Consider the following 23,049-nt stretch of genomic DNA (forward strand, 5'->3'; position numbering starts at 1 on the left):
TGCAGTGTTCTCTGGGGCTTCAGTTTGACTTGAGTGCTGGAGCTGGGGCTTGTACTGTCCAATCCAATTTATCCATGGTGCCAACTCCCAGCTGATGAGTAGGAGAGAGAAATGCAGAGTCATGTGCATGCGAAAGGCTGTCAGTTAAGAACACATACTAATGGCTTCAAGGGACTCTTCAGGTTCTCACTTATTACACTCAGGTCAGAGAATTTGGGAATTAACTCCGAAATGTCATATTTTGGTGGAGGGGAGATTTAAAAAGTGGGGTCAGGGTGCATAATCCTTAGGAATGCCTTTGTGGCCTTAACTGAAACTGAATTGTTTTGTTACTTTTCCTATCTAGAACATAGCCAATGATGGGGAAAAATGCTAGAAAAGTTGACAAGGAGATCTATCAGTTATCGTGTGTGTGTGTATGTGTGTGTGTCTGTGCATTTAACTTACCTTATTAATCTGGGTTTTGAGTCCTTCCTTACTTCCCAACACCACAAGGTATTCTAGTCTCATCTTGTATATTGCTTGCTCAGTCCTAGAATCAGACATTTATCTCTGGTTCCTTTTATTGGAGGATGGGATTGGAAACCAACCTCTGGGCATGAGGTGTGCTTAAGATACTGGGGTATCATTTTTTCTGGAAAACCATCTTCTTTCAAGAAAGAAAAAATGGTCACAAACAAGAACATTCCTGAGTTTAAAGAGTCAACTATTACACACAAACATCCCCAGATGTTCAATACCACAATCAGATGTATTATAGTCTTTGCAGCTGAAGATGGAGAAGCTCTATACAGTCAGCAAAAACATGACCATGAGATGACTCATATCATGAACTCCTTATTGCCAAATTCAGACTGAAATTGAAGAAAGTAGGGAAAACCACTAGGCCATTCAGGTATGACCTAAATCAAACCCTGTATGATTATACAGCAGAAGTGACAAATAGATTCAAGGGACTAGATCTGATGGGCAGAGTGCCTGAAGAACTATGGACAGAAGTTCATAACATTGTAGAGCAGGCAGTCACCAAAACCCTTTCTAAGAAAAACAAATGCAAAAAGGCAAAAGTGTTGTCTGTGGAGGACATACAAATTGATAAGAAAAGAAGAGAAATGAAAGGCAAAGGAGAAAAAGAAAGATATACCCATCTGAATGCAGAGTTCCAAAGAACAGCAAGGAGAGATAAGAAAGCCTTCCTCAAAGATAAGTGCAAAGAAATAGAGGAAAACAATAGAATGGGAAAGACTAGTGATCTCTTCAAGAAAATTAGAGATACCAAGGGAACATTTCAAGCAAAGATGGGCTCAATAAAGGACAGAAATTGTTTGGATCTAACAGAAGCAGAAAATATTAAGAAGAGGTAGCAAGAATACATAGAAGAACTATACAAAATGTATCTTAATGACTCAGATAGCCATGATGGTGTGATCACTCACCTAGAACCAGACATCTTGGAGTCTGAAGTCAAGCGGGCCTTAGGAAGCACCATTACGAACAAAGCTAGTGGAGGTGATGGGATTCCAGCTGAGCTATTTCAAATCCTGAAAGATGATGCTGTGAAAGTGCTGCCTTCAATATGCCAGCAAATTTGGAAAACTCAGCAGTGGCCACAGGACTGGAAGAGGTCAGTTTTCATTCTAATCCCAAAGAAAGGCAAAAAAATGCCAAAGAATGTTCAAACTACTGCACAATTGCACTCATTTCACAGACTAGCAAAGTAAATTCTCAAAGTGCTTAAAATTCTCAAAGTGAAGCTTCAACAGTATGTGAACTGAGAAATTCCAGATGCTGAAGCTGAATTTAGAAAAGGCAGAGGAACTAGAGATCAAAATGCCAACATCAGTTGGATCATAGAAAAAGCAAGAGAATTCCAGAAAAAAAAATCTACTTCTGCTTCATTGACTAAATTAAAGTCTTTGACTGTATGGATTACAACAAATTATGTAAAATTCTTCAAGAGATGGGAATACCAGACCACCTGACCTGCCTCCTGAAAAACCTGTATGCAGGACAAGAAGCAAGAGCTAGAACCAGTCATAGAACAAGGGACTGGTTCAAAATTAGGAAAGCAGTACGTCAAGGCTGTATATTGCCACCCTGCTTATTTAACTTACATGCGAAGTACATCATGAAAAATGCTGAGCTGGATAAAGCACAGGTTGGAATCAAGATTGCCGGGAGAAATATCAATAACCTCAGATATGCAGCTGACACCACCCTTATGGCAGAAAACGGAGAGGAACTAAAGAGCCTCTTGATGAAAGTGAAAGAGGAGAGTGAAAAAGTTGGCTTAAAACTCAGCACTCAAAAAACTAAGTGAACATCCGGTCCCATACTTCATGACAAATAGATGGGGAAACAATGGAAACAGTGACATACTTTATTTTCTTCAGCTCCCAAATCACTGGAGATGGTGATTGAAGCCATGAAATTAAAAGATGCTTGTTCCTTGGAAGAAAAGCTATGACCAACCTAGACAGCATATTAAAAAGCAGAGACATTACTTTGCCAACCAAGGTCCATCTAGTCAAAGCTATGTGGATGTGAGAGCTGGACCATAAAGAAAGCTGAGTGCCGAAGAATTGATGCTTTTGTTCTGTGGTGTTGGAGAAGACTCTTGAGAGCTCCTTGGACTGCAAGGAGACCCAACCAGTCCATCCTAAAGGAAATCAGTCCTGAATATTCATTAGAGGGACTGATGATGAAGCTGAAACTCCAATAGTTTGGCTACCTTATGTGAAGAGTCATCTTATTAGAAAAGACCCTGATGCTGGGAAAGATTGAAGGCAAGAGAAGGGGACAACAGAGAACAAAATTGTTTGATGGCATCACTGACTCAATGGCTATGAGTTTGAACAATCTCTGGGAGATAGTGAAGGACCAGGAAGACCGACTTGCTGCATTTCACAGGGTCGAAAAGAGTTGGACATGGCTGAGAGACTGAACAACAAAGTTAGCTTCTTAGAAAATAAGTACTCAGAGTGACTCATTTTTCACTAGACTGAGAATAAAACCATGTTGTTTTAAGTAGAGAAAGATTATGCATAGACTTTAGGACTTCCCAGGTGGCACATTGGTAAAGGATCCACCTCTCAGTCAAGAGATACAGGAGACACAGGAGACCTAGGTTAGATCCCTGGGTTGGGAAGATCCCCTGGAGTAGGAAATGGCAGCCCACTCTGGCATTCTGGGCTGGAAAATTCCTTGGACAAGGAACCTGGTGGGTTACAGTCCATGGAGTCTCAAAGAGTCAGACACGACTGGGCATGCACATTTACCATTTTTACCTACACATAGACTTTAATGCTGATGAATAATTATTTACTATGTAGTCTTTAACCACTTACTATCTTGATGATTCCTCACTTGTAAATGAGGATAATGATGTCCAATTTAGATAGTTATTTTTAAATTTAATTTTTTTTAAATTTTATATTGAAATACTGTTCATTAACAGTGTTTTGTTGGTTTCAGTTGCATGGCAAGCTGATTCAGTTATACATATATGTGTATATCTATGCTTTTTTCAGATTCTTTTCTCATTTAGTTTATTATAGAATATTAGGCAGAGTTGGCTGTGCTATACAGTAGGTCCTTGTTAGCTATCTATTTTAAATAGTTGCATGCACACATCAATCCAAAACACCCACTTTATCCTTCTCCTCAACCTTTCCTCTTTGCTAACCATACATTGGTTTATTTTTAGAAAAGACAATCACATATTCCAGGATGGCCAAAAAGTTACTTCAGGGTTTTCCATAAGATGTTATAGAACATTTTGAGTGAACATTTTGGCCAGTCCAAGATAAAGTCCCCAGAACAGAACCTCTCCAAGGTACTCAAAAAATACTCTAACCTCCTCATCTTAAAAGCCTTTTAGCATAATCTTACACATAAATAACTATCAGTTAATATGTAAAGGGCTTATTAAGACACTTAATCCTCATAGCAACCCTAAGAAGTTGGTACTTAGCAGTTAGCCTCAAGTTAAAAAAAAAAAAAAAAAACACCTTAAAAAAAGAAGAAAAAAATAAAACAAAACAGGCTGGTACCTGAGACACAGAGAGGTTAAACCACTGGCGACTGTCACACAGTACTGGAGCAGGAGAAAGGATGTGCTCTGGCTCCAGGAACCCACTTTTAATCATGACGCTAGAGGATGGTCTTGCATAAATCAGGTACCTCACTTGTAAAATGGAGCTTACAATACCACATTCATAGGCTGCCATGTAGCCCAAATGTGTATGTACATTCAAGCAGTAGTTATTCAGAGAATATTTTTCATGTGCCAGAGAGCATATAAATCAGGTAGAATTTGGTGAAATTAGACAAATAGGAAAGCTTTGAGCAGACAGAGTTGAATAGGATCATGATTCAACTAGCTGGATTTTAGTTCTTTTTGATTCCTTGACTTGTGATGTCCAACCTGCCCAGCTGTACATGGTCAGCCTAGCAGAGACTATATTAAGACTTCCTAGAAGGGAACTGGATGAGTGTATTTTCTACCTTGGCGGGACTTATATATGTTGAATATACATTTTAAAAGTTTCACGAACTCTAAAGTGTGGCAGAAGCACAAAATGCACTCAAGATCATTATTATTGTCATTTTTATCACTGATTAACCTCATTATTAGCCATAATGACATTAAGAAGCCACAAAGCTAGCAGAAAATGCTGGCAAGTATTTAACAATTAGCTTCCAGGAAAAAACACAGCCCTGTTTGGTATCTTTCTTCCAATTTCTGTGGAATAAATACTCCTGCTGTGGCCCATTTCAAGCTTCCTACTCGATGTCACCAAACCTGGATTCCAGGAGAGATGAGCACCACCAGCTCTCATGAGTTGGAGGAGGGACTCCAGGCCATCCCAGAGGACAGTAATGAAAAAGGACATCATTAGAGGCTGCTTTGGGGGAGTGGGGGGACAGGAAGAAGGAAATGATGGAGAATGTTTTAAAGTTTGTATTTAAGCTCAGTTCCATTGGACTCCAACGTCATAGTTGTCCCACCCACCAGGGCTCTGAAAAACTTTACTGTACATTCCTTGTCTCTATCAGAGGGTTTGGAGCTTTTTGTCCTGGATGCTGCGGCCAACTGGAGAATCAGTGATTCAGTTCTGCAGCTGTTTCTTGTGCATTATCTACACACACAGCTCTGTGCTGGGCCCCATGGGTAACACCCGGGGAAGAGGATTTAGGACATCACATCAGTAAGGGACTGAGGGTACAGTGAGAGGCAGACAGGCCCACGGTCTGTGGGGCCACCTGATCCGCTGATGACGGGACAGAGACTGCAGTTGGGCAGGTGGGAGGGGACAGCAGTGGCAGGATGAACTCCAAGTGGGGGCATCAGAGAAGACTTCCTGGAGGAAGCTGAGGGGCTGGGTTTGGAGGAAGAAAAAGCCCAGATGTTCTCCTTCTCCTTGAGAAACTGCCCCTGTCTACTTGGAGACAGTTAAGAGCAGGCTCAAATGTGCCTTCCACACCATCAGACCTACAGACCTAGAGTTAAGTTAGTTAAGTTGGCCTACAGTTAAGTCAGGTCAATGCTTGGGTATCAATCTCTCACTCCCTTGACCTGGGCTATGTATTCATTCTCTTTTTTTGTTTGTTTGTTTGTTTGTTTTCTGATAATCTAAGCACTAACATTAATCTAACTAACATTAATCTAGCACTAATCTAAGCTTTAACATTTTAAAAAATCATTGTAATTTTTTTTGTAACTTGGTTTTTTATTCTTTTTTTCTCTTTATTTTTTTTCCATTTATTTTTATTAGTTGAAGGCTAATTACTTTACAATATTGTAGTGTTTTTTGCCATACATTGACATGAATCAGCCATGGATTTACATGTGTTCCCCATCCTGAACCCCCCTCCCACCTCCCTCCCCATCCCATCCCTCTGGGTCATCCCAGTGCACCAGCCCTGAGCACTTGTCTCATGCATCCAACCTGGACTGGCGATCTGTTTCACACTTGATAATATACATGTTTCGATGCTATTCTCTCAGATCATCCCACCCTCGCCTTCTCCCACAGAGTCCAAAAGTCTGTTCTATACCTCTGTGTCTCTTTTTCTGTCTTGCATATAGGGGTATCGTTACCATCTTTCTAAATTCCATATATATGCATTAGTGTACTGTATTGGTGTTTATCTTTCTGGCTTACTTCACTCTATATAATGGGCTCCAGTTTTATCCATCTCATTAGAACTGATTCAAATGTATTCTTTTTAATGGCTGAGTAATATTCCATTTAAAAGCTTTTGCACAATAAAGGAAACTATAAGCAAGGTGAAAAGACAGCCTTCAAAATGGGAGAAAATAATAGCAAATGAAGAAACAGACAAAGGATTAATCTCAAAAATATACAAGCAAATCCTGCAGCTCAACTCCAGAAAAATAAATGACCCAATCAAAAAATGGGCCAAAGATCTAAACAGACATTTCTCCAAAGAAGACATACAAATGGCTAGCGAACACATGAAAAGATGCTCAACATCACTCATTATCAGAGAAATGCAAATCAAAGCCTCAATGAGGTACCATTACACACCAGTCAGAATGGCTGCTATCCAAATGTCTACAAGCAATAAATGCTGGAGAGGGTGTGGAGAAAAGGGAACCCTCTTACACTGTTGGTGGGAATGCAAGCTAGTACAGACACTATGGAGAACAGTATGGAGATTCCTTAAAAAACTGGAAATAGAACCTCCATATGACCCAGCAATCCCACTCCTGGGCATACACACCGAGGAAACCAGATCTGAAAGAGACACGTGTACCCCAGTGTTCATCGCAGCACTGTTTATAATAGCCAGGACATGGAAGCAACCTAGATGCCCATCAGCAGACGAATGGATAAGGAAGCTATGGTACATATACACAATGATTTTTTATTCTTTTATGGGATTTTTTTTTTCTTTTTAACTTTTTATTTTGTATTGGAGTATAGCTGATTATACCTAGACAGCATATTAAAAAGCAGAGACATTACTTTGCCAGCAAAGGTCCATCTAGTTAAAGCTATGGTTTTTCCAGTAGTCATGTATGGATGTGAGAATTGGACTATAAAGAAAGCTGAGTGCTGAAAAACTGTTCCTTTTGAACTGTGGTGTTGGAGAAGACTCTTGAGAGTCCCTGGACTGCAAGGAGATCCAACCAGTCAGTCCTAAAGGAAATCAGTCTTGAATATTCATTGGAAGGACTGATGATGAAGTTGAAATGTGAATACTTTGGCCACCTGATGCGAAGAACTGACTCAGTGGAAAAGACCCTGATGTTGGGAAAGATTGAAGGTGGGAGGAGAAGAGGATGACAGAGGATGAGATGATTGGATGGCATCACCGTCTCAATGGACGTGAGTTTGAGTAAGCTCTGGGAGTTGCTGATGGACAGGGAAGCCTGGCATACTGCAGTCCATGGGGTCGCAAAGAGTCGGACACAACTGAGCGACTGAAATGAACTGATAGCCGATTAACAATATTGTGAAAGTTTCAGGTGAACAGTGGCGGGACTCAACCATAATATACATGGATCCATTCAAATATAGGATTTCTAAAAATATTTATTTATTTAGTCAATGTATAATTGATTTAATTACAATGTTGTGTTAATTTCAGATGTACAGCATATTAGCCATTAAAAAGAATGAAATAATGCCATTTGCAGCAACGTGAATGGACCTAGAAATTATCATACTATGTGAAGTAATACAGGGAAAGACAAATATCATATGACATCACTTTTAAATCAAATTTAAAAAAATTATATAAATGAATTTATTTACAAAAGAGAAACAGACTCATAGATTTCAAAAATAAACTTCTGGTTACCAAAGAGGGAATGTGGGAGAGGAATAAATTAAAAGCTTGAGATTAACACACACACATTATTTTATATAAAATAGATAATCAGCAAGAACCTACTGTATATCACAGGAATCTCTATTCAATATTCTGTAATGATCTCTGCTTTAGCTTTTAATTTGTTTATTCATTCAATAATTATTTATAGGACCCTTGATTATTCATAATAGTAAGTTTTTGTTAAGCATTTACTATGTTCCAAGCACAGCCTCCAATGACATTTAATCTCTGCAATAATCTATGAGATGTTATTATTATGTATGTTTCCTGATGAAGAAATAAAAGCATAAAGAACACCACTAGTGGTTTGGTGAGACATGACTGAGGCTTGAATCCAGGTAGTGTGGAGGCCAGGCAGGAAGGTCTGAATGATATTGTCCTTTGTGACTTACATGTGATGGGCAGGGGCTCCAGGGAGCACATGTAGCAGACACAGCCAAAGCCTTCTAGGATATCAGTCTAGGAGGGGAGATGAGTGCAAAGAAGATACAGAGTAAACATTATCACTACTATGGACAGTAGGGGAGTAACCTCTCTATGTCTCACTTTTCTCAGCTGGAAAAGGGGATAATAAAAGTAGAGTCTTGGTATTCTTGTGTAAGGATACAAGAAGATAATCTGTGCAATTCACCTGGCATAGTACCTGTGATTAAAAAGCCCTCCATCAATACATGTGAGCTATGCTTATTACATTTTATCTCTACTATGTTCTTAGAGAAGCAGGCTCACTGGAAATGTTTACAGAATAAAAGCATGGATGGTTTAGAAGCTGGAAGAATGAAGAATACAGTGCATTCATCCCAAGTTACCTGGGTATACTCTTACATTTATGCATGGAGTTTAATATTCCCACACTTGTGAAGCCCCTCAGAAGATGCAATGCTTTCTGGAGATCAGGACCCCAAGCCTTCCCCTTCTTGCTCAGCCTCTGGGATGTTTAGCAGGGGTAAGTCGGCAGGTCTCATCTCTGTGCCACAGACATTTGTCACAGAGTCTTTGTGGCTGGAAATGTGCAAATACAATGATGCACATCTTCTAAGGGAGCAGTGGAAATCCAATCTAAAGCAGCTGTTTGGGTACCAGCTGCTTGGTAACAAATACATCTTTAATGAAATCAAACAATCTGGCAGCATTGATTGATTGAGAACAATTGCTTTTAAATACAGTCTAGTAGCCAGGACTGTTAACATTCTTTTTCATTCAATTAGTTCAGTTGGTTTGAGTTAGAGACACTTGGCTATTAGCTAAGAAAAATAAATGCTATCACCATTCAGCATTAAATCCCCCACCCTTCTTCCCCCTACACTAATGCAAGGCAGAGCCACTAGCAAGATAAATTTTCGAGGGTATTCCAACTGTTTGCAGGGAGGGGAGTCTCACAGGAAACCAAATAGGAAATAAACTCCCAAATGGGAACCCGTCTCAACCCACAATCTGGAATGAGGGGAGGGAGGTTGCAAGGAGCTGACTTAAATTTCTTGCACAGAATCTGACCATTTTTCTTGGGATATAACTTGACATTGCCTGGTATATTAATACTTCCAAAACCAGATTTCACAACAGGACAACAGACTTTTGTAGGAAGGCATTCCATTTACCATAGCACATATCTCAATGAAAGGAACCACTATCTATCCTGTTGCTCAAATGAGAAACCTGCGAATGATCCGTGGACTCCCTCCTTTCCTACTGTTTTTATCAAATGGGTCCCCAAACTCTGTGAAGTCTATGCTGTGCATCTCTTTTCAGTCTGCCCCTTCTTCCATTTCTGCATGCCTAGGGAGGGACCTTGTCATGATTTCTTACCTTGGATAATGTTTTCATGTCCTTAACTGGCTTTCCTACCTTAATATCCCTCCTGCCCACCAGTTCTGGGAATTTGGGAAGTATCAGTTTGCTGGGTTGTTATGACAAATGGCATAGACTAAGGGGGCCTAATTCTGATGCTTATATTCTCACAGTCTGAGGGGCTGGAGGTCCAAGATCAAGGTGTCGGCAGGTTTGGTATCTTCTGAGGCCTCTTTTCTTGGTTTAAAATGGCCACCTGCTTGTTGTCTCGTCATAAGGTTGCCCCTCAGTCTGTGCATTGTTCGCGTCCCAATCATCTAGTCTTGGAAGAATATCAGTCATGTTGGGTTAGGGCCCACTCGAATGATCTCTTTTTACATCTATCACCTCTGTAAAGACTCTTTCTCCAAATACAGTCATATTTTGACGTTAGGACTCAATAGATGAATTTTGAAGGAACACATTTTAGACTAAAATGGGAGGTTCTTAAGTAAAAAATAGAAGTGGTCTACTCTATTGCATAAACCCTGTATAGATCCCCATGGGCTTCAGGGTAAAGTCAAGTTTCTTGACTCTACTGAGGAGGTCTTCCATACTGTGTGGTTTAGTCGCCAAGTTGTGTCCAGCTCTTGCAATCCCATGGACTACAGCCTGCCAGGCTTCTCTGTCCATGGGATTTTCTAGGCAAGAAAACTGGAGTTTGCCATTTCCTTCTCCAGTGGGTCTTCCTTACCCAGGGATCAAACCTGGGCCTCCTGCACTTGAGGCAGATTCTTTACTGACTGAACTGCCAGGGAAGCATATACTCTAGGGCCATGATTATCCTTCAGTGTATCTCCTCTCCCTTCTTTAAAATGGAGTTTCTGTGTCAGGTACCATTCTAAAGATACTAATGCACTCCCTCCTTGAAGAACTGTGATACAGAAGCAGGGTCAGTGACCTTCATTCCAATAGGAGATTCACGGGGCAAGCCCCATGTGTTAATTGCCTCTCATTCCTCCGTACCTAACACAGGGTCTATTACCAAGTAGATGCTCAATTGAGAAGGTAAAAACGTTAGTCGCTCAGTCATGTCCAACTCTTTTGCCACCCCATGGACTATAGCCCACCACTTTTGTCCACTGAATTCTCTAGGCAAGAATACTGGAGTGGGTTGCCATTCCCATCTCCAGGGCATCTTCCCAAACCAGGTATCGAGCCCCGGTCTCCTGCATTGCAGGCAGATTCTTTACCATCTGAGCCACCAGGGAAGCCCATATGCTCAATTAGAAATTGTTAAAAGAAATATATTCAAACCAATATTTGATCTTCTATGCAGCTGTGTGTACTCAGAAGACAGCATCCTGGAAAGCAAGGAGTGTTTAGGACTGGCCTGTGTATCTCCTTGTGGGCTTGGAGGTTTATCTGAAACATCACACCACGATTCCTGATGAGGATACAGGCCACTGCCCTCTGGGGATGGCCTTACAGGGGCATCTAGTGTACTTTGGCAGTGCGCACTTCTCCTTGAGACTACCCTCAGAGGCCGATGGAAAATTTTCTGATGGGAGATTTTCCACATTTGAGTTTACTTCCCTGCCTTTGGGGATGCAGACAGTGATGTGTTTGGATTGGAAACTTGATGAGGCTCAAGTCGGAAGGGTTTCCTCCATTCCTCCCTCCACAGAGCTGCTCTAAGAGCCTTTTGGCATCATTGAGAGTTGGCTTTGGGAACATCAGTTTTTCCCAGGATAACTAAGAAAAAAAAACTTTAGGGTTGGGATGGGAATGTTTCCATTTGGAAATAATGCTAATCTTGTCAGTCCTCTTTTTCTTATTAGTTTTTTCAACTCTTAAATTACAAAAAAAGTTCATAAGAGAATTGGTTTTAAACTAAAACACCACACCTACCTTAGAGGAGATGATCCAGGCTTGTAACAGAATAAGGAATCCCAAGTTCCCCCACGATTCAAGAACTCCTCAGATCTAGACTGAAAAGAAATCGGGGAGGAGAATTTTGACACTTTAACCTAAACATTTTGAACTTTGGACTTTCAACTCAGAAGAAACAAAAACCCGAGGAGGAGGTAAGATGGCGGAGGAATTGGACAGGGAGACCACTTTCTCCGCTACAAATTCATTGAAAGAACATTTGAACTCTGAGCAAACTGCACAGAACAACTTCTGATCGCTAGCAGAAGACATCAGGCACCCAGAAAAGCAGCCCATTGTCTTCGAAAGGAGAGAGAAGAAATCCAGTTCCATGCACCAGAACACCGACACAATCTTCCCTAGCCAAGAAACCTTGACAAGCCAATCTTCCAACCCCACCCACTGGGAGAAACCTCCACAATAAAAAGTAACCACAGACCAGCAGAATACAGAAAGGCCACTCCAAACACAGCAATCTAAACAAGATGAAAGGGCAGAGAAAAACCCAACAGGTAAAGGAACATGAAAAATGCCCACCAAGCCAAACAAAAGAGGAGGAGATAGGGAATCTACCTGAAAAAGAGTTTAGAATAATGATAATAAAAATGATCCAAAATATTGAAAACAAAATGAAGTTACAGATAAATAGCCTGGAGACAAGGATTGAGAAGATGCAAGAAATGTTTAACAAGGACCTAGAAGAAATAAAAAAAGAGTCAATTAAAAATGAATAATGCAACAAATGAGATCAAAAACACTCTGGAGGGAACCAACAGTAGAATAATGGAGGCAGAAGATAGGATAAGTGAGGTAGAAGATAAAATGGTGGAAATAAATGAAGCAGAGAGGAAAAAAGATAAAAGAATCAAAAGAAATGAGGACAACCTCAGGGACCTCTGGAACAATGTGAAATGCCCCAACATTTGAATCATAGGAGTCCCAGAAGAAGAAGATAAAAAGAAAGGCCATGAGAAAATACCTGAGGAGATAATAGCTGAAAACTTCCTTAAAATGGGGAACGAAATAGTTACACAGGTCCAAGAAACCCAGAGAGTCCCAAATGGGATAAACCCAAGGTGAAACACCCCAAGATGCATATTAATCAAATTAACAAAGATCAAACACAAAGAACAAATATTAAAAGCAGCAAGGGAGAAACAACAAATAACACACAAAGGGATTCTCATAAGGATAACAGCTGATCTATCAATAGAAACTCTTCAGGCCAGAAGGGAATGGCAGGACATACTTGAAGTAAGGAAAAAGAATAACCTACAACCCAGATTACTGTGCCCAGCAAGGCTCTCATTCAGATATGTAGGAGAATTCCAAAGCTTTACAGACAAGCAAAAGCTGAGAGAATTCAGCACCACCAAACCAGCTCTTCAACAATTGCTAAAGGATCTTCTCTAGACAGAAAACACAGAAAGATTGTATAAACACGAGCCCAAAACAACAAAGTAAATGGCAACGGGACCATACCTATCAATAATCACCTTAAATGTAAATCGGTTGAATGCCCCAATGTAATGGGTTGTATGGATAATGTACATAAATGTACTGTAAATGGGTTGAATGGATACAAAAACAAGACCTCTATATATGCTGTCTACAAGAGACCCACCTCAAAACAAGGGACACATACAGACTGAAAGTGAAGGGCTGGAAAAAAATATTTCACGCAAATGGAGACCAAAAGAAAGCAAAAGTCACAATACTCATATCAGATAAAATAGATTTTAAAATAAAGGCTGTGAAAAGAGACAACGAAGGACACTACATAATGATCAAAGGGTAAATCCAAGAAGAAGATATAACAAGTATATATGCACCCAACATAGGTGCACTGCAATATGTAAGGCAAATGCTAACGAGTATGAAAGGGGAAACTAACAATAACACAATAATAGTGGGAGCCTTTAATATACCCACTCACATCTATGGATAGATCAACTAAACAGAAAATTAACAAGGAAACACAAACTTTAAATGACACAATGGGCCAACTAGACCTAATTGATATCTATAGGACATTTCACCCCAAAACAATCAATTTCACATTTTTCTCAAGTGCACACGGAACCTTCTCCAGAATTGATCACATCCTGGGCCATAAATCTAGCCTTGGTAAATTCAAAAAAATTGAAATCATTCCAGTCATCTTTTCTGACCACAATGCAGTAAGACTAGATCTCAATTGCAGGAAAAAAACTATTAAAAATTCAAACATATGGAGGCTAAATAAGACGGTTCTGAATAACCAACTAATCATAGAAGAAATCAAAAAAGAAATCAAAATATGCATACAAAAATATGAAAATGAAAATACAACAACCCAAAACCTATGGGACACTGTAAAAGCAGTGCTAAGGGGAAGGTTCTTGGCATTACAGGTTTACCTCAAGAAACAAGAAAAAAGTCAAATAAATAACCTAGCTCTACACCTAAAGTAACTAGAAAAGGAAGAAATGAAGAACCCCAGGGTTAGTAGAAGGAAAGAAATCTTAAAAATTAGGGCAGAAATAAATGCAAAAGAAACAAAAGAGACCATAGCAAAAATCAACAAAGCTAAAAGCTGGTTTTTTGAAAAGATAAACAAAATTGACAAACTGTTAGCCAGACTCATCAAGAAACAAAGGGAGAAGAACCAAATCAACAAAATTAGAAATGAAAATGGAGAGATCACAATAGACAACAGTGAAATGCAGATAATCATAAGAGATTACTACCAGCAGCTCTATGCCAATAAAATGGACAACTTGGAAGAAATGGACAAATTCCTAGAAAAGTATAAATTTCCAAAACTGAACCAGGAAGAAATAGAAGATCTTAACAGACCCATCACAAGCACGGAAACTGAAACTGTAATCAGAAATCTTCCAGCAAACAAAAGCCCAGGACCAGATGGCTTCACAGCTGAATTCTACCAAAAAATTAAAGAAGAGCTAACACCTATCTTACTCAAACTCTTCCATAAAATTGCAGAAGAAGGTAAACTTCCCAACTCATTCTATGAGGGCACCATCACCCTAATTGCAAAACCAGACAAAGATGCCACAAAAAAAGAAAACTAGAGGCCAATATCACTGATGAACATAGATGCAAAAATCCTTAACAAAATTCTGGCAAATAGAATCCAACAACATATTAAAAAGATCATGCATCATGACCAAGAGGGCTTTATCCCAGGAATGCAAGAATTCTTTAATATCCACAAATCAATCAATGTAATACACCACATTAACAAATTCAAAGATAAAAACCATATGATCATCTCAATAGATGGAGAAAAAGTCTTTGACAAAATTCAACATCCATTTATGATAAAAATGCTCTCCAGAAAGCAGTAATAGAAGGAACATACCTCAACATAATAAAAGCTATATATGACAAACCCACAGCAAGCATCACCCTCAATGGTGAAAAATTGAAAGCATTTCCCCTAAAATCAGGAACAAGACAAGGGTGCCCACTCTCACCACTACTATTCAACATAGTTTTGGAAGTTTTGGCCACAGCAATCAGAGCAGAAAAAGAAATAAAAGGAATCCAGATAGGAAAAGAAGAAGTGAAACTCTCACTGTTTGCAGATGACATGATTCTCTACATAGAAAACCCTAAAGACTCTACCAGAAAATTACTAGAGCTAATCAATGAATATAGTAATGTTGCAGGATATAAAATCAATACACAGAAATCCCTTGCATTCCTATACACTAACAATGAGAAAACAGAAAGAGAAATTAAGGAAACAATACTATTCACCATTGCAACAAAAAGAATAAAATACTTAGGAGTACATTTACCTAAAGAAACAAAAGACCTATACATAGAAAACTATAAAACACTGATGAAAGAAATCAAAGAGGACACAAACAGATGGAGAAATATACCATATACCATGTTCATGGATTGGAAGAATCAATATTGTGAAAATGAGTATACTATCCAAAGCAATCTATAGATTCAATGCAATCCCTATCAAGCTACCAACGGTATTCTTCACAGAACTAGAACAAATAATTTCACAATTCGTATGGAAATACAAAAAACCTCGAATAGCCAAAGCAATCTTGAGAAAGAAGAATGGAACTGGAGGAATCAACCTGCCTGACTTCAGACTCTACTACAAAGCCACAGTCATCAAGACAGTATGGTACTGGCACAAAGACAGAAATATAGATCGATGGAACAGAATAGAAAGCCCAGAGATAAATCCACGAACCTATGGACACCTTATCTTCGACAAAGCAGGCAAGAATATACAATGGAAAAAAGACAACCTCTTTAACAAGTGGTGCTGGGAAAACTGGTCAACCACCTGAAAAAGAATGAAACTAGAACACTTTCTAACACCATGCACAAAAATAAATTCAAAATGGATTAAAGATCTAAATGTAAGACCAGAAACTATAAAACTCCTAGAGGAGAACATAGGCAAAACACTCTCCAACATAAATCACAGCAGGATTCTCTATGACCCACCTCCCAGAATATTGGAAATAAAAGCAAAAATAAACAAATGGGACCTAATGAGATTTAAAAGCTTTTGCACAATAAAGGAAACTATAAGCAAGGTGAAAAGACAGCCTTCAAAATGGGAGAAAATAGTAGCAAATGAAGAAACAGACAAAGGATTAATCTCAAAAATATACAAGCAAATCCTGCAGCTCAACTCCAGAAAAATAAATGACCCAATCAAAAAATGGGCCAAAGATCTAAACAGACATTTCTCCAAAGAAGACATACAAATGGCTAGCGAACACATGAAAAGATGCTCAACATCACTCATTATCAGAGAAATGCAAATCAAAACCTCAATGAGGTACCATTACACGCCAGTCAGAATGGCTGCTATCCAAACGTCTACAAGCAATAAATGCTGGAGAGGGTGTGGAGAAAAGGGAACCCTCTTACACTGTTGGTGGGAATGAAAACTAGAACAGCCACTATGGAGAACAGTGTAGAGATTCCTTAAAAAACTGGAAATAGAACCTCCATATGACCCAGCAATCCCACTCCTGGGCATACACACCGAGGAAACCAGATCTGAAAGAGACACATGTACCCCAGTGTTCATCACAGCACTGTTTATAATAGCCAGGACATGAAAGCAACCTAGATGCCCATCAGCAGACGAATGGATAAGGAAGCTGTGGTACATATACACCATGGAATATTACTCAGCCATTAAAAAGAATTCATTTGAATCAGTTCTAATGAGATGGATGAAACTGGAGCCCTTTGTACAGAGTGGAGTAAACTAGAAAGATAAGGACCAATACAGTATACTAACGCATATATATGGAATTTAAAAAGATGGTAACGATAACCCTATATGCAAAACAGAAAAAAAGACACAGATGTACAGAACAGACTTTTAGACTCTGTGGGAGAAGGCAAGGGTGGGATGTTCAGAGAGAACAGCATTGAAACAAGTATACTATCAAGGGTGAAACAGATCACCAGCCCAGGTTGGATGCATGAGACGTGTGCTCAGGACTGGTGCACTGGGAAGACCCAGAGGGATGGGATGGAGAGGGAGGCTGGAGGGGGGATCAGGATGGGGAACACATGTAAATCCATGGCTGATTCATGTCAATGTATGGCAAAAACCACTACAATATTGTAAAGTAATTAGCCTCCAATGAATAAAAATAAATGGAAAAAAATAAAGAAACAAAACCCAAAATCTTTTAAATTAAAGAAATCTTTGATATATATTGGCCAAGCCACAAGGCGTAGAGTGATCTTAGTTCTTTAACCAGGTATCAAACCTGTGCCCCCCTGCAATAGAAGCATGCAGTCCTAACCACTGGGCCACCAAGGAAGTCCAAAAAAATCTTTCATTTCTTTGAGAATCGACTTGCCAGGGAATTTCGTCTTCAAACTACACCTTCCCAACTGATACTGAGAAGGGTTTATATTGTAATTTGAGCAGCTCTGATACTGACATTTGATACATGGAGTGTCTTTGTGCATTTAATTATGAACCTGTCTTCCTGCTTCCTTCTGTCTCACTATAGAACGTCTGATGGGGACACGTTCTGGCTGGAGGTCACCTGGGAAAGGAAGAGAGAAATAAGGCAAGTTCAGACTCAGTGAAAGAAGGCCTGTTGACCCATATCAGAGCCTTCTTGTAGCAAAATTTAAACAGTTTCCCAGGGGCCCTGGGAGTCACACAGAGGAGCAGGGGTTAACATCAGGTCATGAGTGTGGGCAGGACCAATAAGATACCGCCTCCCTCTGTTGACCCCCTTCCAGGAACAACAGGATGACATGCTTGCTTTTCAAGCCCACTGTGTTGTGAACATGCTCATTTAGGGGGAGTCAGGGTGATGCCTCTTTCCCTCCTGTGTTTCCTTCCAGAGAAGGAAACCTTCCTTTTACTGTCTCCCACTTGGCTTCCCCTTTCCTCTTTCCTGATAGGTAAACACGGGAATGAGTACATTAAGCAGCCTTTTCCCTAGCTTCCCTGACAAAGGTCCTCTGCATCCTCTTATGATGGACAGGTGAATCCCAGTTCCACAGGACCTGTGGACGGTAGTAAAACTGCATTCCTTTCTAAGCTACTCTTAGCAGACCCATCTGCCTTTTACTCTGAACTCCATACTCTGACTGAACCTGATCGTAATGAAAGAGATATGTTGGCCTTGACCTGTTGTATCCCTTGTCATGTTTCTCCACTTGTTCTGAATCTAAAGAGGATGGAGAGGGTGCTTCTTACTGAGCAGAGACCTCAGAGACCTCAGCCCCTTGTCTCTTCCTTGCAGTTTTCACGGCCCCCAGCACACTGGTGGAGGGGAGGCTTCAGGAGGACCACCTGGCAGAGGAAGGAGGGTCCAGCCAGGACCCCCTGTTCCAAGGGAGGCTCTGTTTGTTTGGAACCACCCACTTTGTTGTCTGTGTCCCCTTACCACTCCATGAAAGTAGCTACATTAGGTGTCTGGTACCATGCTGCCTGTGTGTGGTCCCTTTAATCTTCAAAATAATGCTGTTGGGCTCCTTGGGAAATAGAGCATCAGAGCTGATAGATGACTTGGTTCCCAACATAGTGAAGTTGGGATGCAATCCAGGATGCATTTCAAAGTTCCTGGCTTGCTCCATCAGAGGCCAGGACTGCCTCTCATTTCTGGGACCAGAAGGGCAGACTCTGCCTCCATTTCTGACTTTGCCACTTAGATCGTGAAGCCTGGCAAGGTCCCTGAACCTCCGAGGCTCAGACCCCATCAATGAAAGGAGGCAGCCTGACCCTCACCTATGGTTCATCATACGCACAAATACAACTGTGAATATCACACAATATTTTCATCACAGAATCAGAACTGAGTTAGAGCTTATGGCTTTCAAGGCAAGCAAAGACACAAACAAGAACACACTTTATCCCCCCCCCCCCCCCCCCCCCCCGCTTCAAGTTTTCATTTCAGTACTCTTGGAAAAGCTTTGGTGTCACAAATGCCTCCTCCAAGCCTTTAGAAGTTCAACTTGAATTAGCATCTGACAAGGGAGTCCTTTGTTACTACTCCTCTTCTCTTTCAAGATGAAAAGAAAAGTCTAAACAGACGACCTTCTGCTTAGCATAGCGAGCTCCCCACATAAGCAGACTGAAGAGAGGCCCTTGCTCTATGCACCTGGGCTCCTCCCTGCCCCTGTCGCTTGGAGCCCACCTGCTGCTCTCCGCACAATCCAGGGAGGCCCAGCACAGCCGCGGTGACATTGTCTCCTATCGGCTGGTCTATCTTCATTTAGCTTCAAACCTCTTTCCCTCTGTTCATCTTCCCTCTCACTTGAAGTCTTTCATTCTGGACCACACCCTTCACCCCCTTGACTTCCCCCACCAGCTCCCATGGACCACAGGCAGCGTTTTATGTGGGGCCCTGAAGAGGCCGTTGGAGGCCAGCTGTGCAAGGTCTCATCTGTCCCAGCCCTTGCCAAGAGAACCAAGCCATCAAGAACCCCATTCCACATTCCTTTGGCCCCCAAACCTTTGCTCAGGCTCTTTCTTGCTCCTCAAATCAACTGCCCCTCTGGCTTCTTAGATGGTAAAGAATCTGCCTGACAATACAGGAGACACAAGAGACGCAGGAAGATCCCCTGCAGAAGGAAATGGCGCCCCGTTCCAATATTCTTGCCTGGGAAATTCCATGGGCAAAAGAGCCTGCAGGCTACAGTCCATGGGGCTGCAAAGAGTTGGACATGACTGAGCGACTGCCTTCCCACTTGTCTAAACCACACCCTCAAAAGCTTAGGAGAACCCCAAAGTGGGCTCTTCCTTGAAGGCCTCTAGGGCTCCCCAAGACAGAAGAAATCTTTTCTCCTCTGTGTTCCCACTGCAACTGATTCACGATCCTACAACCGCATCCTTCTCGGTCAGATCTTATCTTCATCTGAGTGATAGCTCCTCTCCCAGTAGACTATGAATTTTCTGCAAGCAGGGATCTCTTGGTATTGAAATGTGTGCCTCCAGCCCCTCTGCTTCAGGCCCCAGCTTGATGCCTGGAATGTGGCAGGATTTGTGAATCACTTCAAATGATCTCCATTAAATATCTGATGAGGGCCCACCAACATCTGGAGAGCTACCACCTCATGGCTCTTTGGGCCACCAGGATGCTGGGCAAACTTGGAAACTTTTCAATTTACTTAAATTCAGAGTTGCTCTCTGAATCTGTAAAGGAGGCTAAGTGTGCAGATTCCAGTGTATTCTTGTGAAGACAATGTGATCATACATGGGAAAGTGTGCAGTGTGTGGTTCACTCTCAGAGAATGCCCTCCATATGCCACTGAATCACAGGACTCACTTGCAAGCCCTGGTATGATTAGGTTTGTTTTTTTTTTTAATTTTTTAAAAGACGGTTGATTTATAATATTGCATTAGTTTCAGATGTACTGCATAGTGATTCATTTTTATTCAGATTACCTTCTATTATAGAGTCTTACAAAATTGTTGCTACTGTTTAGTCATGTCCAACTCTTTGTGATGGTGTGGACTGTAGCCCACCAGGCTCCTCTGTCCATGGGATTTTCCAGGCAAGAATACTGGAGTGGGTTCTTATTTCCCTCTCTGGGAGATCTTCCTGACCAGGGATTGGACCTGCACCTGACAAGTGGATTCTTTATCACTGAGACACCAGGGAAGCCCTATTACATGATATTGAGTCTAATTCCCTATACTATACAGTAAATCCTATTGCTTGTTTATTTTATGTATAGCATTTTCTATCTATTAACCCCATACTTCTCATCTGTCCCTCCCTTTCTTGATTCATTTTTAATTCTAAACCTTTTTAAAAATGATTTTTTGGTCCTCCATATTTATTTACCTTTCCTATCCTATGTTATCTGTTCAAGGACTTGAACCTTTTGTCTGGGCAAATATATTAGTAGGAAAGAAATAAATGTAGAATGGTCTGAGATGACTTAAGTTATTCTTGTGAGTTTGATTGTAAAAGTCGCTCAGTTGGGTCCAACTCTTCACGACCTCATGCACTATACAGTTATTCTTAGTTACAGCAATATATGAATGACATAAAAGTTATCATCTGAATTATCTGTAAGTGGCATCATCATATATTCACATTACCGTGCAACCATCACCCCTGCAGCTGGTGACTGAAGCCATGAAATTAAAAGACACTTGCTCCTTGGCAGAAAAGCTATGACCAACCTAGACAGCATATTAAAAAGGAGAGACATTACTTTGTCAACAAAGGTCTATCTAGTCAAAACTATGGTTTTTCCAGTTGTCATGTACAGGTGTGAGAGTTGGACCATAAAGGAGGCTGAGCAATAAAGAACTGATGCTTTTAAACTGTGGTGTTGGAGAAGATTCTTGAGAATCCCTTCGATTGCAAGGAGATCAACCAGTCCATCATAAAGAAAATCAGTCCTTCCGATGAAGGACTGATGCTGAAGCTGAAACTTCAATACTTTGGCCACCTGATGTGAAGAGCTGACTCAGTGAACAAACCCTGATGCTGGGAAAGATTGAAGGCAGAAGAAGGGGATGACAGAGGATGAGATGGTTGGATGGCATCACTGACTTGATGGACATGAGTTTGAGCAGGCTCTGGGAGTTGGTGATGCACAGGGAAGCCTTTGTGTGCTGCAGTTCATGGGGTCGCAAAGAGTCTGACACGACTGAGTGACTGAACTGACTGATGGCTTTTCCAGTAGTCATGTACTGATGTGTGAGTTGGACCATAAGGAAAGTTGAACACTGAGGAATTGATGCTTTTGAACTGTGGTGTTGGTGAAGACTCTTGAGAGTCCCTTGAACTGCAAGGAAATCAAACCAGTCAATCCTAAAGGAAATCAATCCTGAATATTCATTGGAAGGACTGATGCTGAAGCTCCAATACTTTGCCCACCTGATAAGAAGAGCTCACTCATTAGTAAACACCCCAATGCTGGGAAAGACTGAAGGCGGGAGGAGAAGGGGATGACAGAGGATGAGATGGTTGGATGGCATCACCAACTGGATGGACATGAGTTTGAGCAAGCTTTGGGAGTTGGTGATGGACAGGGAAGCCTGATGTACTGCAGTACATGGGGTCACAAAGAGTCAAACACAACTGAGCGACCAAAGTGATCACCACAGCTCATCTCCAGACTTTTTTCATTTTGCAAAACATCAAACATTAACTCCATTAAAACAATGTCTCTCCATAACCCCTGCCAAGCCACTGGCACCCACCATTTTACTTTCTGATTCCATGAATTTGACTCTTCTAGCTTCCTCATATAAATGGAATTATAGAATATTTGTCCCTTTTTAATCAGCTTAATTCATTTAGCATAGCACCTTCAAGGTTCATCTATGTTGCAGCTGTGTGTCAGAATTTCACTTTTTAATTCTTTTGCTGACTAGTGTTCCATTTTGTTCCATTCATTTGTCAATAAATATTTAGGTTGCTTCCAGTGAAATGACTATTTCTGGATTGATTAAGATTCATAGCAGACATTTTCAGGAATCCTCTCCCCTTCTCCTCAATAAGAGAGGAATAAGGTTGACCTTGGTTTGAATTTCAGTTCTGTTTTTACTATATCTGTATCTTCAGGTCATAATATCTCACCTCCACGGAACTTCAGCCCTTTGATTTCTACTTGGGGGTAAGGATGCCTACCTGACCAGGTGACTGCAAGACAATGGGGCCATTTATTGTGATCAACTGGGGCCCTGACACACGGGATAAGTGGCATCCAATACTCTTATCTTTCTGGGTGATTGTGACATTCCCACATCCTGGGGTTCTCCCTTTCTGAGGCACCCCATCACTCAGGGAGGACTTTCTTGGCTCTTGAGGAGAAACGTTTGTTTTTCCCCTTCATCGCTGGGGTCTGCACACAGTTTTGATAAGGTAACAGGAATGCATGTGGGTTATGAATTCCTGTCTTTGGCTCCACTCATGTTACTGTTCTCTGTGCATCACAATGAAAAGTGAGAGTGCTTTGACACATGCATTGCAAGGCTGTCTTGTTACCATT

This window comes from Cervus elaphus, chromosome 13 (genome assembly GCF_910594005.1).
Source record: "Cervus elaphus chromosome 13, mCerEla1.1, whole genome shotgun sequence".
Taxonomy (NCBI): Eukaryota; Metazoa; Chordata; class Mammalia; order Artiodactyla; family Cervidae; genus Cervus; species Cervus elaphus.